The sequence below is a fragment of the Schistocerca serialis genome, chromosome 7 (genome assembly GCF_023864345.2).
Source record: "Schistocerca serialis cubense isolate TAMUIC-IGC-003099 chromosome 7, iqSchSeri2.2, whole genome shotgun sequence".
In the NCBI taxonomy this organism is placed as follows: Eukaryota; Metazoa; Arthropoda; class Insecta; order Orthoptera; family Acrididae; genus Schistocerca; species Schistocerca serialis.
Window position 1 is genome coordinate 212,176,590 of NC_064644.1, and position 17,368 is coordinate 212,193,957.

Sequence of the window (17,368 nt, forward strand, 5' to 3'; positions counted from 1 at the left end):
AGATATATTTGTAAGAACTGCAAGGAATACATTTGACTTGAACATTCTGTTACTGTGTGCCAAGACTGTATCGACAAAATATTTGACTGATTACATCCATTATTTTGATAACAGCTAAATTTTATGTATCTCCATTTGTATAAATATTTTTGACCAAAATATTAAATTTATCCTTTAAATATATTTACTGAACTGATTTTTAATTACATTACTTCATTTAATAACGCTTTCCTCCATAACATACAACTAAATGCAAATTCAGAAAGATAGAAACTGCAAGGGTCTTTGAGACTAGCTGCGTGTACTGAAGGACGACATTTCAAAGTTCGCGGCGTCAAAGAGAAACAATACATTAATCAAACGAGAAACGACAGTCGGAAGCGCATCAGAGACGTAACTTTGTGCAGGCCGCAGGGAAATGGGTGTGTCCAAGCTACTGTGATGTAACAGGACGTAGTATTTGCAAACGAACAGGAGAAAACGTGAGTAAATACTATCAAAATGCAAAACAGAATCCATGAATATACAAACCAAAGCTTCCCAAAATCGTTCTCGGTGTCCACAGGTCCAGATCAATTACGCGAAATCGCGTTTGATATATAAAACAAACTTGTCAGCTAAGAACTAGGAAAACACGACAACGGTAAGGACGGAAACGAACATATGCCATTAGTTTCAGCAAAATATACAAATTAAGGATTGGACGATAAAATTAATGTAGACGGTTTTCTAACATGCCTCATGTATGCAGATGTCTTGTGTTTGATTTAGACTTGTGGCTTATTTTGCTGTGCAGGCACATGACACACTCAGTGTAAAATAAAATCTAAAGTGCACGTATGATTTAAATGACAGCATAATGTGATGCATCATATTCCATAACCTAAAAAGAACTTGTATGTATGTATTTTCAGGAAAATAATAAGATACCCACTGAGGATGCTACAACTGTGGTGAACCACGTTTGGGTGATGAATTAAAACAATAATTTGTGTACTTACAAAAACGTGGACTCATCTTTAATTCATTAACATTTTTCTGCAAGCTCTGGAACTGAGTCCAAACTCAAATAGGCCTATGATGTAAATAGACTGTTGTATTATAGAAGATGAGAAGATGAAACTCTCAGGAATACCTGTAATACTACCTTTACGACATAGTTCTCCAGTTGGCCAACTCTTAAAGTTGCTGGGCATATAACTGATGAACTGCAAGAGGAAATTATCAACAAATGAGGCCTATGGTCTATGGGCAAGTATTCCACAGGGGATACTCAGGATCCACTATTTTATGTGTATTAATAATCTTGTATTGCATATATATTTATTGTAAATGGTGTCGAAATAGCGGTAAGAAAATGTGTCGAATAGCAAGTATAGACTGTTGGGTCAGGAGAACTAAGAAAACTGAATCCCTTTCTCCAAAACCAGATTTCACACAATTATGCCCAAAGTGATACAATGTAGTGGTAAAATATTGACATATTTTGTGAAAATATGTATAACACTGTTGAAAATAAAGAATGATAGCAGTCATAATTTTGTGAGATGTGGTCAGAGGTAAAAATGTAAAATGAGTGTTATTTTGTATATTTCTGTTGACAATGAAGAAAGATACCAGCCTTAACTTTGTGAGTTGTAGTCACATGAAATTGTAAAGTGAATGTAAATAAATGGACATAATAATCCATTGGCACTACTGATGAGCTGACAAGAAAAATTTTATTGTCTCTGAGGTCAGTGTCTATAACATTTTTACAAGGAGATGGGAGGTGTCACAGAATCCAATATTAAGACATGAAATATCGCATTAAGTGTACTTTGTATCTAAGAGCTCTCTTGGGGAGACAGCAGAAGCATTTGTGCAATCATTTACTCAAGCACAATCAGTATGAGACAGGCTCTCATTGGCCCTAAGTTTCCTTGAGAATTACACTGAGTTCTGTCTTGGAGCACACTTTTAGCTTGTTGGTTCTTTACAGGTTTGAGTCCTGCAATTGCCCGCATGAAAGTCGCTTTTCAGTTGCATCAGTCGAGGTAAGCCCTTGTCAGTCAAACATGTAATCCTTACTCCCTCTCATTATTTCTTTATGGCTGTCCACCCTGTCTTATGGCATTGTTTTGCACAAAAAAGAGTATAGCATTTAAGAAAATACATGAGAAATAATTGCTGATAGACTGTGTGTGTGTGTGTGTGTGTGTGTGTGTGTGTGTGTGTGTGTGTGTGTGTGTGTTTTTTGTGTGTTTGTTTTGCTGCTGTTGATCATGGTAAGACGCTGTATTGGGTTTCTACTGACAAATCATCTCTCTGCTCTAATGCTCCTGCATTAGGCGACATGCATATGCAACGTCATGGTTGCAGAGTTAAGTGCAGTACGGTACTAAGCATTCCTACTGTGGGTTGAAAGCCCCATAGCTTTAGTAGTATTAAATATTTGAATGTTGTTCATTTTATCACATTAATATATGCTGTTCCAAGTCACATTGCATGGCCACTGTTACAAGGAGTGGAGACATTATTTCATCGGTATTACCAGGTAACTTCTATGTTAAGTGTTAATTGGCGCCGGCCGGGGTGGCCAAGCGGTTCTAGGCGCTACAGTCTTGAACCGCGCAGTCGCTACGGTTGCAGGTTTGAATCCTGCCTCGGGCTTGGATGTGTGTGATATCCTTAGGTTAGTTAGGTTTAGGTAGTTCTAAGTTCTAGGGGACTTATGACCTCAGAAGTTAAGTCCCATAGTTCTCAGAGCCATTTGAACCATTTGCTAATTGGCAGTGGGAACAATCACGGGTGTTAAATCATCATCAGCTGATTAAAATACAGGGCTATTCAAAATCAAGAAACTGATTTCAGACACTTATATCTTCCTAATTACAAACGGTAGCACCATAATTCCAACGTTTCTGGACATACAACAGTTTAAATTTTGAATTCTAGAACTAGACTTGCTTCAAAACTGTTTATATCCTCAACATGAAGGTGATTCAAATGACTTCATCTTCATGCAAGATGGTACCCCGGCTCATTTATCTAACAAGGGAACCTCCCCATCATACCCCCCTCAAATTTAAATCTAAGTTGGCACAGTGGATAGACCTTGAAAAACTGAACACAGATCAATCGAGAAAATGGGGAGAAGTTGTGTGGAACTTAGAAAAAGTAAGCAAAATATACTAACTTAGTAGTCTATGCGCAACATAAGCAAAAACAAGGACAGGGTGAGCTCAGGAGCATCGTGGTCCTGTGGTTGGCGTGAGCAGATGCGGTACGAGAGGTCCTTGGTTCAAGTCTTCCCTCGAGCGAAAAGTTTAATTTTTTGTTTTCAGTTTGTCACAAACTCTTATGTTTTCATCACTTTTTGTGAGTGATTATCACATCCACAAGGAAACCTAAATCGGGAAAGGTAGAAGAATCTTTTTACCCATTCGCCAAGTGTACAAGTTAGGTGGGTCCACAACATAATCCTGTCATTTGACGCACATGCCGTGACCAGTGTCGTATAGAATATATCAGATGTGTTTACCTGTGGAGGAATCGGTTGACCTATGACCTTGCGATCAAATGTTTTCGGTCCCCATTGAAGAGGCACGTCCTTTCGTCGACTAATCGCACTGTTTTGCGGTGCGGTCGCAAAACACAGACACTAAACTTACTACAGTGAACAGAGATGTCAATGAACGAATGGACAGATCATAACTTTACGAAAATAAAGAAAGTAAACTTATCACTCGAGGAAAGACTTGAACCAAGAACCTCTCGTTCTGCAGCTGCTCACGCTAACCACGAGACCACGGCGCACCTATGCTTACATTATCCTTGATGTTGCCTATCTTGTGCATGGACTACTCAGTTTGTATATTTTGCTTATTTTTTCATAGTTCCACACAACTTCTTCCTGTTTACTCGATTGATGTGTGTTCAGTTTTTCAAGGCCTATCCACTGTGCCAACTTATAACTAAATCTGAGGGGGTTGCGATGGGGAGGTTCCCTTGTAAGTACATTCAATGTTACCTTAATGACACCATTCCAGGTGTTGGACTGGAAGAAGAGGAGCAGAAGATGAACTTCATCACCAGTGACCTCCCAGGTCTCCAGATCTGACTTCTATGTCTGAGGTTATGTAAAAGACCACTTTTTTATCCCCATCCCCTTTTGTCTGACACCCTTAAAGTCGCATTGTTGAAGCTGTGAATTTGATAACAAGAGATGAGTTGCTTTGTGTGTGTGTGGCACGCAGTGGGCCACAATTTCAATATTTGTCGTGTAACACATGGTGCTCACATTGAATACATAAAAATGTGAATTTCTCTTTCCAGTAATGTTGGAATAATGTTCCTATATATTGTAGTTTTAAATCTCTTCCGTCTTTTTGAATAAACCTGTAAAATTGGTATTTTATTCATTAAAAACATGAAAATAACTCTCACAAGAAATTTGATGCAAGATCCTTTTTTTCGACAGAAACAGAAGAACTAGAATAACACCAAAGACTTTCTACGTAATGTTGAAACATTGTTAAGATATAATACTATTAATCTCACAAATACTTTCATATTCCCTACTTTATAGGTTAGCTGCACTTTCCCAAAATTTATCCAATAGAACAATGCTGAGCATTTGCCTTCCCTGCTGCCAGACTGGTACGCCCATTCCATTTCATATCACTTTGCAATGTTATGCCTAGATATTTGAGTGATGTGATTATGTCAAGCAGCACACTACTAATGGTGTATTTGAATGTTGCAGTATTGCTTTTCCAAGTCACCTGTATTAACCTACATTTTTCTGCCCTTGTAGCAAGTTGCAGTTCATCACACCACCTAGAAATTCTGTCCAGGTCACATTGTCTGCTCCTACAGTTACTCAACGACAACACTTTCCATACAGCAAGACATCATCAGGTAATGGCAATAAATTGCTGTGCAGCCTGACAGTCGGATCATTTATGTGAATATAGAGTAACAGTGGTCCTATCACTCTTCCGTGTGGCACTCATGGTAATACACTTGTCTCTGATGAACACCCAATGTCAATGACAACACTCTGGCATCTATTATCTAAGAAGTCTTCAAACCACTTACATGTCTAGGAACCTTGTCCACATGCTCTGACCTTTGTCAACAGTGTGCAGTGGACACTTTCTGGAAAGTTAGGAATATAGAATCTGCTTGTTGTCCTCCACCGATGGTTTATAGGATGTCGTTAAAAAAAGGTGAGCTGGGTTTGGCTTGAGTGATGCTTTCTAAATATATACTGATTTGTGGTTACAAGCTTTCTGTTTTAAAGAAATTTATTATATTCAGACTCAGAATGTGTTGAAAACTTCTGCAGCAAATAATTGTTATGGATATTAGTCCGTAATTATAATATACTGACAAATTTTACCAACAGAATAACAATATAAAAATATGTATTTTTTTAAGAATTCAGTACCATGTCATGGGAATATTCACATGCCAAGGGAACTATTATAACTTACCAGTGGTGTGTTTTTCTTTCTTTCTACCACACTATTGTAACTGAACTTGTAAGTTTTTGAATACTGGTACTATACATCTTCATGACACAACACACACCATTAAAAAATTAAATTATCAATACAATCAAACATACGAACAAAACTGTAGCACTAAAATAATAGTGAACAATAAATGCAAGTCTTTTTTGTCTGCAGAAAAGTGTTATTACACATGAAGAAGTTACCTCATAATTGTTACTGTCATAAATATATTTGTATTTGATTGTTAAATGAGGAAGGTCAATAGCAGTTACTGATGAGAAAAGCATCTCTCTGTGTAATTTTCAGTTTTTTCTGGTACTGTTTATGATTAAGAGTAAATATTCTATGTAAAACTACTGTTAGTGTGGAAACTATTCGGCTTAACAAGTTACGGGTCCAGTTTCAGTGAACTGTTGTTGGCAAATCTTCTTCTAAACTGTATTTAGTACAGTTAAGTGTTAAAAAGAAAAATTTTAAACATGCTAGAAAATACAGTTGCAAGTTGATGTTAATGTGTTGACAAATGAGTTTAGAGCACTGTCAGTTGAATTTTGACATTAGAAACATTAACAGCTGCAGATTTGCATTCAGATAGTAACTTGTGATCATATAGTGTACATTTAGATCAAGGTCTGCAGAAATGGGTACATTGCTTTATAAGGTACATAAATCATTACTCCAAGAATTTGACTGGTGAGGCTGGAAAAGGAAGGTATTCAAGTACCATGAAGGTGTTTTGAATGTCATTGACAAAACATTACTGAAGCTCCAGCCATTCAAAGAAGGTGCTGCAGAAACACAAATCAAAAAGCTCAAGGAACTGTTTTATTTGTTTCCCAAGGCAAACATTTATACAGTGTGTATGACAGCAAGTGCTACTATCCATGAAGTGTATCAGTGGTAATGAAAAAGGAAACAGCTAGTGATACATGAGGTGCCTTAAAGCAGCAATTTGATGCCACATTCAAGGATCAGTTGTTTAAAATTTGTAGTCATTTTCACCATTAGTTGGAGATTGGCTGGTGGTTCAGATGTGTTCTACACCAATCCCTTCTTTTGGTCAAATTGTGCCACAAATTTCTTTTTCCCCCATTTTGATTCAGTACCCCATTAGTTACTTGTATTCACCTAGTGCCCAGCATCCTTCTGTAGCAACTCATTTCAAAAGCTTCTGTTCTTTCCTTGTTTGAAATGTTTATCATCTATATTTCACTCCACACAAGGCTATACTCTAGTCAAATATCTTCAGAAAATACTTCATAACACTTAAGTTTATGTTGGATATTAACAAATTTCTCTTTCTCAGAAATGCTTTTCTTTCTATTGCCAGTTTGCATTTTGCATCTTCCATACTTTTGCAACCATTAATTATTTTCCTGTCCAAATAGCAAAGCTCACCAACTACTTTTAATGTATACTCTCCCAATCTAATTTCTTCAGCATTACTTGATATAATTGGACTGCATGCCATTACCCTTATTTTGCTACTGTTGATATTAATGTTATAACCTCTTTCCGAATCACTGTCTTTTCCATTCAACTGCTCTTCTATTTCCTTTGCTGTCTTTACAGTGTTGTTAGCAGGCCTCAAAAAGTTTTTAATTCTTTGTCTTGTCTTGTGTGAATACCTCCTTGGTTTCCTGTACAGCTTGCTTGATGTACATATTGAAAAACATTGGGGAGAGGTTAACACTTTCTCACTACTATCTCAGCTACTACTTTCCTTTGATGCCGTTCAACATTTATAACTAAAGTCTGATGTCAATATTAGTTGTAGATAAGCAACTGCTCCCTGTATTTCACTTCAGCTGCCTTACAACACAGTATGATTCCTGTATTTATACTCCAGTCAACATTGCCAAAAGCTTTCTCTAAATATACAAATGTATTAACCTAAAATTGATGAAACAGTATTTACTGCCCTGTATGTTCCTGCATTTCCCTGGAACCCAAACTGATTAATTTCCACCATTTTCCATGATTCTGTAAATAATTGTTGTACTTACTTTGCAGCCGTGACTTAATAATACTAGTTCAGTAATATACTAGTTCAATAATATTCACACCGATCAGCAACTGCTTTCGTTGGAATTTGAATGGTTACATTATTCTTAAAGTCCAGCAGTAACAGTAATTTGTCTATCTCTTATATCTTGGTGTACCAGGTAGAATGAGTTTTGTCATGACTGTGTAATATCTCTTTATATTCGATGAATTATTCTGATGCAATTCTACCCTCGAATGACGTTTACTAATTTTCTATCTTCATACTCGCAGAATCCATGCGCAAAGTAGTTTCATACAATATCTATGCCATGAGCGCATAATTATTCTTTGTAGTACTCTCTGTGGTGGTTGTTAGAAAAAAGCTTCCGAGATTGTCTTCGTGCCGATTAGCCTGAGCATTGTTTGAGGAATTGTAATTTAAATATTGAGATTTATGACAAAAGATAACTGATATGAAATTGTATGATTAAAAGGGTAAGGTGTGTGTGTGTGTGTGTGTTTTTTTTTTTTTTTTTTTTTTTTTTTGCTCCTTGATACAAAAGGTGTGTAACAATTTACATTAATTGACATTTGAGAATTAATGATATTCATCAATACATTGCGTAGTTGTTTATCAGAAGGGGACTTCCGAAAGACTGGATACGAACCTGCATTTAATAATCCAAGAGCTCCATTACTTCTTCAGAGGGTTAAACTTCATCAAAGCCAAATATCCGCTTGATCTGAGGTTTCCTGACTGATTATACAATGCTCCCAAAAATACGAGGTATTTTATTCGTACAGTTTAGCAGACTGCCGCAGAGCATGAGCCTGCAGAGAAGAAGAATCATCGCCTGATTTCATTCTAACAAGTAAAATTTCTGAATCACTTTGAGTGACTGAGTTATGACTGTGTTTCTTATTATGAATGATTGATTGCTCGAATGAATTGAGAACTACATAATTACGTACAGAGGAGGAAAAATTACAACTGGTTCCCTGAAGGACCTCAGTAATTCTGAGTGACCTTGTTTCAATGTTTTCAGTGTTTTGTCAAATTCACTCGTAGAATTGTATCTCCCACCTCATCTTCATCTATTAGTGCTTCTCTTTATATAAGTTCTTCTGTCTTTGAGTTTCTTTCCCTTACTCTACATATACATTTCAATTTTCAATATTCCATTCTTTGTTTAGTATGTTCTTGCCACCTGAGCTCTAAATTTGCTAACAGTTATTCCCTTTTCTATGAAGATCTCTTTACGTTTCCTGTAGGCAGTGTCTGTGTTTCCTATAGTCATGCATGCTTCTATAATGTTGCATTTCTCATCTAGTCATTGGTGTTTTCTCAATTTGCACTTCATATCAATCTCATTTTTTAGATATCTGTAATTCCTTTTGTCTGATTCATTTGTTGCATTTTTACATTTTCTCCTTGTGTTACTTATCTTCAGTAACTAATGTGTTACCCAAGGATTTCTATTGAACTTTGTCTTTTTGCTTATTTGATTCTCTGTTATCTCACTATTTCATCTTTAAAAGCTACCCATTTGTCTTGCATTTCTTTCACCTGTTTTAGTCAACCATTGCCTACTTTTGCTACCTTTTTTAATTGTCAGCAACTCTAAAACCAGATTTGCCCCTGGAAATCTTTTACAATTGAAAATTTCGTTTTGAAAGCTCTGTCTTACTATTACATTATAAATCTGAAAGTTTATGGTGTGGACTTGGTACAACTAATTGTAAGTTAAGAACAGAAGACCCACCAACAGCTCTAAGTTCTCTCAGAAGCCAATGTAACCACAAAAATGATTTGAAAGCATCACATGCATCTAAATATAGCGCCCCAGTTGGCAGAAGAATGACACACTACCATAGTTTACTCTTTCATACAACTGCATCACCTTGAATCCCAGCCGGCCCGAGTGGCTGTGCAGTTCTAGGCGCTACAGTCTGGAGCCGAGCGACCGCTACGGTCGCAGGTTCGAATCCTGCCTTGGGCATGGATGTGTGTGATGCCCTTAGGTTAGTTAGGTTTAATTAGTTCTAAGTTCTAGGTGACTGATGACCTCAGAAGTTTAAGTCGCATAGTGCTCAGAGCCATTTGAACCATTTTTTTGAAACTCAGGAAGAGTATCATTAGTCTACTTTTCCGCAGCATGATTGATATTACTGTAAGCTTCAATACTGCGTTCATCGGTTTCCTCAGCATTAATTCCTTCTGTAATTGTCATTTTAATATACCAAACAGTGGAAAATCTGGGATGGATTAATGACAGAATTACGAAAAATACAGATTGCTACTCACCATACAGTGCAGATGTTGAGCTGCGGATAGGCAGGACGAAAAGACTGCCAAACATTTAAGCTTTCAGCCGAAAAGGCCATTGGCAATGTGCTGAGGTCAGGAGGGTTACAGGAACATAGGATATACTGCAAAGAGAGTTCTCATCTGTGTTGGCCACTGTTTGTTGGTGACCATGCACATTCAGACGGACAGATTGTTGGATGCTAGGCCCACATAGAACGCAGCACAGTGGTTGCAGCTTAGCTTGTAGATAACATACTGGTTTCACAGGTTGCTCTGCCTGTGATGGGATAGGTGAGGCTCGTGACCGGTCTGGAGTAGTTGGTGGCAGGAGGATGTATGGGATAGGTATTGCATCTAGGTGTATTATGAGGGTATGTGCCCTGGGGCAAGAAGTTGCGAGCAGGCGTTGTGTATGTATCGATGAGGATATTATGTAGTTTTAGTAAATGGCAGAATACCACTGTGGGAGGGGTGGAAAGGATAGTGGTTAGGACAACCCTCATTTCAGTGCATGACAAGTGGCAGAGCATGTGATTCAGTTGCTCCAGTTCTGGGTGGTACTGAGTCACAAGTGGAATACTCCTCTGTGGTAAGATGGTGGGACTTCGGTACGTGGAGAGGTAAGGCATGCGAGATCTATTTGTGTACGAAGGTGGGAATGTAATTACAGTCTGTGAAGACATCAGCGAGGCCCGTGGTATATTTCAAGCGGGACTACTCATCATTACAGATGCAGTAGCTATGGGTGACTAGGCTGTATGAAATGGGTGGTAGCTGTTGAAGTGGAGATATTTCTGGTGCTTGGAAGAGTTGATATGGATGGAGGTACAGACATAGCCATCTTTGAGTGGAGGTTAATATCATGGAAGGTACCATGTTGGGTTAAGGAGGACCAGATGAAGTGAGTGCGAGATGAGGTGTTGAGGTTCTGGAGGAATGTGGATAGGGCACAGCACCCTCACAACTTGATACAGATCACAAAGATATCATAAATGAATGTGAACCAGGTAAGGTTTTTCGTATTCTAGGTGGTTAGAAAGGATTCCTCCACATGGCTCATGAGTATGTTGACATAGCATGCAGCCATGCGGGTGCCCATTGCCATACCCTGTATTTATTTGCTGGCGATGCCTTCAACGGGGAAGTAATTGTGGGTGAGGATATAGTTGGTCACTGTGACTAGGAAGTAGGTTGTAGACTTCAATACTGGCAAGGCAAATGTCATTAGGAATATTGGTGTAAATGGATGTGGCATCAATAGTGACAAGCGGGATACCATGTGGTACCACCAACGCAATGACAATCTTCTAACTTCTCTCGTTAACCCTACCCTCTGTCTAACCTCCTGACTTCAACTAGCCGCCCTTCCCTCTCTCTACCTTGTCCATGTATGCTCCCATAAGCAGCACTTTACCATCCTCCACTCCTGCCCTGCAACCTCTCCCCTTCCTCACCCCAGCCACCTCCTTACCACTACCACCCAGATTGCTTCTCTCATCATGCACTGCTGCTCACAGTCTGCCCTGAGCAGTCAGAGACTGTAGTCATGTGTGTGTGAGTTGTGTTTGCATGTGAGTGTTGTCTAATTCTGATTAAGGCCTTTTAGACCAAAAGCTTACTTGTTTGTTAGTCTTTTTGTTCTGTGTATCCTCTACTCAACATCTGTGCTATATGGTGAGTAGCAATCTTTGCTTTTCATAATTTTGACATTTTAGTATGCCTAAGTATTTGTTACAGCAGTTCATGATGCACCTGTGTTTTTGCAACTTCAACTATCAAAGCTAGATTAACTACGTACGTTAAATTTTGTGTTGTGGGCTGTATTAAGTTCATCAGATTTTCAACTATGCCGAAATAGAGTTCAGCTTTATTTAAAGCTAGTGACCTACCTGCTATCCATCTTCTTTCTGTTGGTAAAGTTAATGATTTTGATCCATCATGCCGCATTTCTGTAAATTCCTCACCTTAAATGCAGACTGATTTATTTGAAACCAATTTTCTAAGTTCTATATTTATAAACCTAGCTAGTAATCAGGATCGTCTACAGTGATGTGGAAGCAATTAGCCAACTGCTGTTCAATACATGTACCCTCGCGATCAGCAGAGCTCATTGTAGCAGATTAGCATCAAATGTCCACTACCAATGGGTGGAAAGGTGTTCTCCTGGATGTCAGGATGGCATCCAGCTCCCTCCACCTGAGTGTTGGGGGAACAATGGGTAGATGAACACTATAGGAGCCTGTCAGATGTGTAAAGTGGCCATAGAAAGACAGGTGGCATGCATACAAATTCTTTATCATTTCAACAGTTTTATGGCAGCTGCAGTTGTACACTTTCATCATGTGGCGAGTGTGACATTGATCCACAGCATCCATGTTCCATGATGTGGTCAGGTTTTGATCTCACAGTGGAGAAGAATTGTTGTAGAGATGGCACTTGGCATGTCTCAAGCACAGAGCAACCTTGCTGCAGGACTAAATATGTCAGTATAACCTATTCCAAATCACTATACATACCACTTTACCATTTGCATTTAATTTTATATTGTAAAGCCAGTTTACACTCAGCTTACTTATTTAAGATAATTCTCATTTGCTTCCTTCTGTATAATGCCTTGCTGGTTCATGAAGGAGCATCATCCTTGGCTGACGGTCTGAATCTTTACTGTAACTTATTTCTAAGTTGCTACGAAACTGTACACTGCTAACACAGTGATTACATATATCTCTGTTGAAACGATCTTGTTGACTAATCTCTTCAAATTTAACTGTTTCATGTCAGATTCCTGAAACCTCATCATCTTTCTCAATACCTGATGTACAGACAGCCGTTTTAACATGATTCAGTGGCTTTAGTAATTGTTGGAAGCTACAAATCTCTGCATATGAGACACATCATTTTTCAGGAAAGTAAACATGGTACTCACAATCTACTTAATCAACCACATATTTTTTTAGTAGATTAATCACCAAATTGCTTCTGTTTTCATGTTCGGATCCAAGCATAATGCTTTGTTCCAAATCATACAAAATTAATGAACTAACCTCCCTTCTTGAAAAGTGTTTGAAATGGAGACTTGCTTTAATTTTCAAGGGGCCAATTTGATTCAAGGTACAGGCTGCAGCCAAAATTGCTTCATCCCACAATGCTTTAAGTAGATGTGCAGCAGAGCAGAGCCAAGAATGTACCATTTCACACAGGATTCTGTGTTCAAACTCAGCAACTACATTTTACTGAGAAGTATGTTTTTCAGTAATTGAAAGTTTTTGTATAATTGAGCCAGCAAAATGACTCATATCATTGTTACTAAACTCCTTACCACCATCTATAAGTAATTTTCCCACTGTAAAATCAGATTATTTCTTTATATTTTTTAAAACTGGTAATTTTTCTTTAATTTCATCTGCGTGTGGCAGAAACTGTGGGACAGTGAAACTGGAAAAATCGTCTTTAAGTAAAGGAAAGTACTGATGATCCCGAAAATCACTTTCCTCCGTGAGTCCACAAATATCAGTGTAAACTAAATTTCTGGTTTTTGTGAATTTCTACTCTATCACTAAATGCCAACCTATGATGAAGTTTTCAATATTCATACCATCCACAAATCTGCTATCAGCTGATGTTTCCTTATTGTGATGGTCATAAACCGCTGCATGTAGCACTGGCTTTGATAGCCGATTTTTTCTTCCCATGCTTCTTTTAGGCAGAACAAAATATCAGAAATTATTGGGTCCATTTCTGTTTGCTGAACAGCCACACATCAATTTGACACATTCAAAATGCTTCATTTTGTAGCACTTTTCATCCATCCTGGTGTTTCAGTTGGCTGGTAAGTAGTATATCTATCATATTGATTTGTAACATGTTACAGTGCTCATCACAGACCAGTTTATTTGTACCATATTTATAAAAGAATTATAGCTCTTCATCATTAAAATCTTCCTTTTAGTTTTATACATATTTTAGTTTTATACATTTTCACTGTAATCTTGTCTTTGTGATCTCAATGGAAACAGTATTTTGGGGCTTATCATATATTTCTAGATTGATCAAAGTTTCTTCTTGAAATTTTCTAAGCAGCTTTTTACGGGATGGTGTTGCAACTGTGACTTAAGGATATTATAGTCATTTTATATTCTGAGGTTACTATTAGTATTTTCTGTAAAGTCATAAATATATAATATGAACAGCAAGAATCATTACACACTTCTCAGCAGCACAACTGAAGTTACTTCTTCATCTATATCTAAGTCTATAATCTCCAAACCACCGTGAGATGCATGGCAGAGGGTACATCCCATTGTACCAATTATTCCATTCATGTACTGAGTGCAGGAAGAATGGTTGTTTGAATGCCTCTGTGTGTGCAGTAATTATTGTACTCTTATCTTCACAATCCCTATGTGAACAATATATAGGGGTTTGCAGTATATTCCTACAGGAATCATTTAAAGCCAGTTTTAGAAACTTTGTTAATGGACATTTTCAGGGTAGTTTAGGTATATCTTGTTCAGTTCCTTCAGTATCTCTGTGACGGTCTCCCATGGATTAAAAAAAACCTGTGACTATTCATGCTGCCCAAATCTGTATACATTCAATATCCCGTTAGGCCTAGCTGGTACGGCCCCCACGCACTTGAGCATTATTCCAGAACCAGTAGCACGGCTGATTTGTAAGCAATCTCCTTTGTAGCTGGCTTGCACTTCGCCAGTATTCTGCCAAGAAACCAACCACCTGCTTTACCCCTGACTGAGCCTATGTGATCATTTTGTTTCATACCCCTGCAATGTGTTATATCCGGGTTTTTGTATGAGTTAGCAAATTCCAACAGTGACTCATTTATTATATAGTCACAGGATACTATGTTTTTTTCACTTTGTGAAGTGGAGAATTTCATTTTTCTGAAGATTTGAAGCAAGTTGCTAGTCTTTTCACCACTTTGAAATCTTATCAAGGTGTGACTGCCTATTTCTGCAGCATCTTTGCGATAAGTACTTCATTACAGGCAACTACATCATCTGCAAAAACCCTGTTTTTACAATCAGTATTGTTTGCAACATCATTAATATACAACATGAACAACAAGGGTTCCAACACAGCTCGCTGAGGCACACCTGAAGTTACTTCTACATCTGATGATTAATCTCCATCCTAGATGATGCACTGCTTCCTCCATGCCAAAATATCCTCAATCTAGTCAGAAATTTCACTTGATACCCCATATGATTGTACTTCTGACAATTAGTGTAGATGTGGACATGGTACTGAGATATATATATCTATCCACATTCCTCCGGAACCTCAACACCTCCTCTCGCACTCACTTCATCTGGTCCTCCTTAACCCAACAAGGCACCTTCCTTGAAACTGACCTCCACTATGGCTATGTCTGTACCTCCATCCATATCAACTCTTCCAACCACCAGAAATACCTCCACTTCAACAGCTACCACCCACTTCATACAGCCCAGTCACCCGTAGCCACTGCATCTGTAATGATGAGCAGTCCCACTTGAAATATACCATGGGTCTCACTGATGTCTTCACAGACTGTAATCACATTTCCCACCATCGTACACAAACAGATCTCCCATGCCTTATCTCTCCATGTACCGAAGTCCCACCATCTTACCACAGAGGAGTATTCCACTTGTGACTCAGTACCACCCAGGACTGGAGCAACTGAATCATATGCTCTGCCACAGTTTCAACTACCTCTTGTCATGCACTGAAATGAGGGCTGCCCTAACCACTATCCTTTCCACCCCTCCCACAGTGGTATTCTGCCATATACCAAAACTGCACAATATTCTCTTCTATCCATACATAACGCCAGCTCGCAACTTCTTGCCCCAGGGCACATATTACTGTAATATACCTAGATGCAAGACCTGCCCCATACATCCTCCTGCCACCACCTACTCTAAACCGGTCACAAGCCTCACCTATCCCATCACATCCCATCCCCTGTGAAACCAGTCATGTTATCTACAAGCTAAGCTGCAACCACTGTGCTGTGTTCTATGTGGGCCTAGCATCCAGCAATCTGTCCGTCTGAATGTGCATGGTCACCAACAAACAGTGGCCAAGGCAGATGAGAACTCTCTCTGCAGTATATCCTATGTTCCTGTAACCCTCCTGACCTCAGCACATTGACGATGGCCTTTTTGGCTGAAAGCTTAAATGTTTGGCAGTCTTTTTGTCATGCCTATCTGCAGCTCAACATCTGCACTGTATGGTGGGTAGTAATCTGTATTTTTCGTAATTCTGTCACTAATCCATTCCAGATTTTCCACTGTTTGGTATATTAAAATGACAATTACAGAAGGAATTAATGCTGAGGAAACCGATGAACGCAGTATTGAAGCTTACAGTAATATCAATCATGCTGCGGAAAAGTAGACTAATGATACTCTTCCTGAGTTTCAAAAAAATGGTTCAAATGGCTCTGAGCACTATGCGACTTAAACTTCTGAGGTCATCAGTCACCTAGAACTTAGAACTAATTAAACCTAACTAACCTAAGGGCATCACACACATCCATGCCCAAGGCAGGATTCGAACCTGCGACCGTAGCGGTCGCTCGGCTCCAGACTGTAGCGCCCAGAACTGCACGGCCACTCGGGCCGGCTGGGATTCAAGGTGATGCAGTTGTATGAAAGAGTAAACTATGGTAGTGTGTCATTCTTCTGCCAACTGGGGCGCTATATATAGATGCATGTGATGCTTTCAAATCATTTTTGTGGTTACATTGGCTTCTGAGAGAACTTAGAGCTGTTGGTGGGTCTTCTGTTCTTAACTTACAATTAGTTGTACCAAGTCCACACCATAAACTTTCAGATTTATAATGTAATAGTAAGACAGAGCTTTCAAAACGAAATTTTCAATTGTAAAAGATTTCCAGGGGCAAATCTGGTTTTAGAGTTGCTGACAATTAAAAAAGGTAGCAAAAGTAGGCAATGGTTGACTAAAACAGGTGAAAGAAATGCAAGACAAATGGGTAGCTTTTAAAGATGAAATAGTGAGATAACAGAGAATCAAATAAGCAAAAAGACAAAGTTCAATAGAAATCCTTGGGTAACGCATTAGTTATTGAAGATAAGTAACACAAGGAGAAAATGTAAAAATGCAACAAATGAATCAGACAAAAGGAATTACAGACATCTAAAAAATGAGATTGATATGAAGCGCAAATTGCCAAAACACCAATGGCTAGATGAGAAATGCAACGTTATAGAAGCATTGCTGACTATAGGAAACGCAGACACTGCCTACAGGAAACGTAAAGAGATCTTCATAGAAAAGGGAATAACTGTTAGCAAATTTAGAGCTCAGGTGGCAAGAACATACTAAACAAAGAATGGAATATTGAAAATTGAAATGTATATGTAGAGTAAGGGAAAGAAACTCAAAGACAGAAGAACTTATATAAAGAGAAGCACTAATAGATGAAGATGAGGTGGGAGATACAATTCTACGAGTGAATTTGACAAAACACTGAAAACATTGAAACAAGGTCACTCAGAATTACTGAGGTCCTTCAGGGAACCAGTTGTAATTTTTGCTCCTCTGT

At 38.4% G+C, this 17,368-nt stretch overlaps 2 long non-coding RNA genes across 4 annotated transcripts in view; one reads left to right on the forward strand and one right to left on the reverse strand.

Annotated features, from left to right (window-relative positions):
• The window catches only part of LOC126412561 (uncharacterized), a 570,924-nt gene that overhangs the window by 401,563 nt on the left and 151,993 nt on the right, over positions 1–17,368 (reverse strand). The gene's annotated exons all lie outside the window — the stretch shown is intronic.
• LOC126412564 (uncharacterized) lies at positions 415–1,538 on the forward strand. The gene is made up of 3 exons (XR_007575315.1): positions 415–482; positions 566–643; positions 915–1,538. It is a non-coding gene; the product is annotated as an uncharacterized LOC126412564 (long non-coding RNA).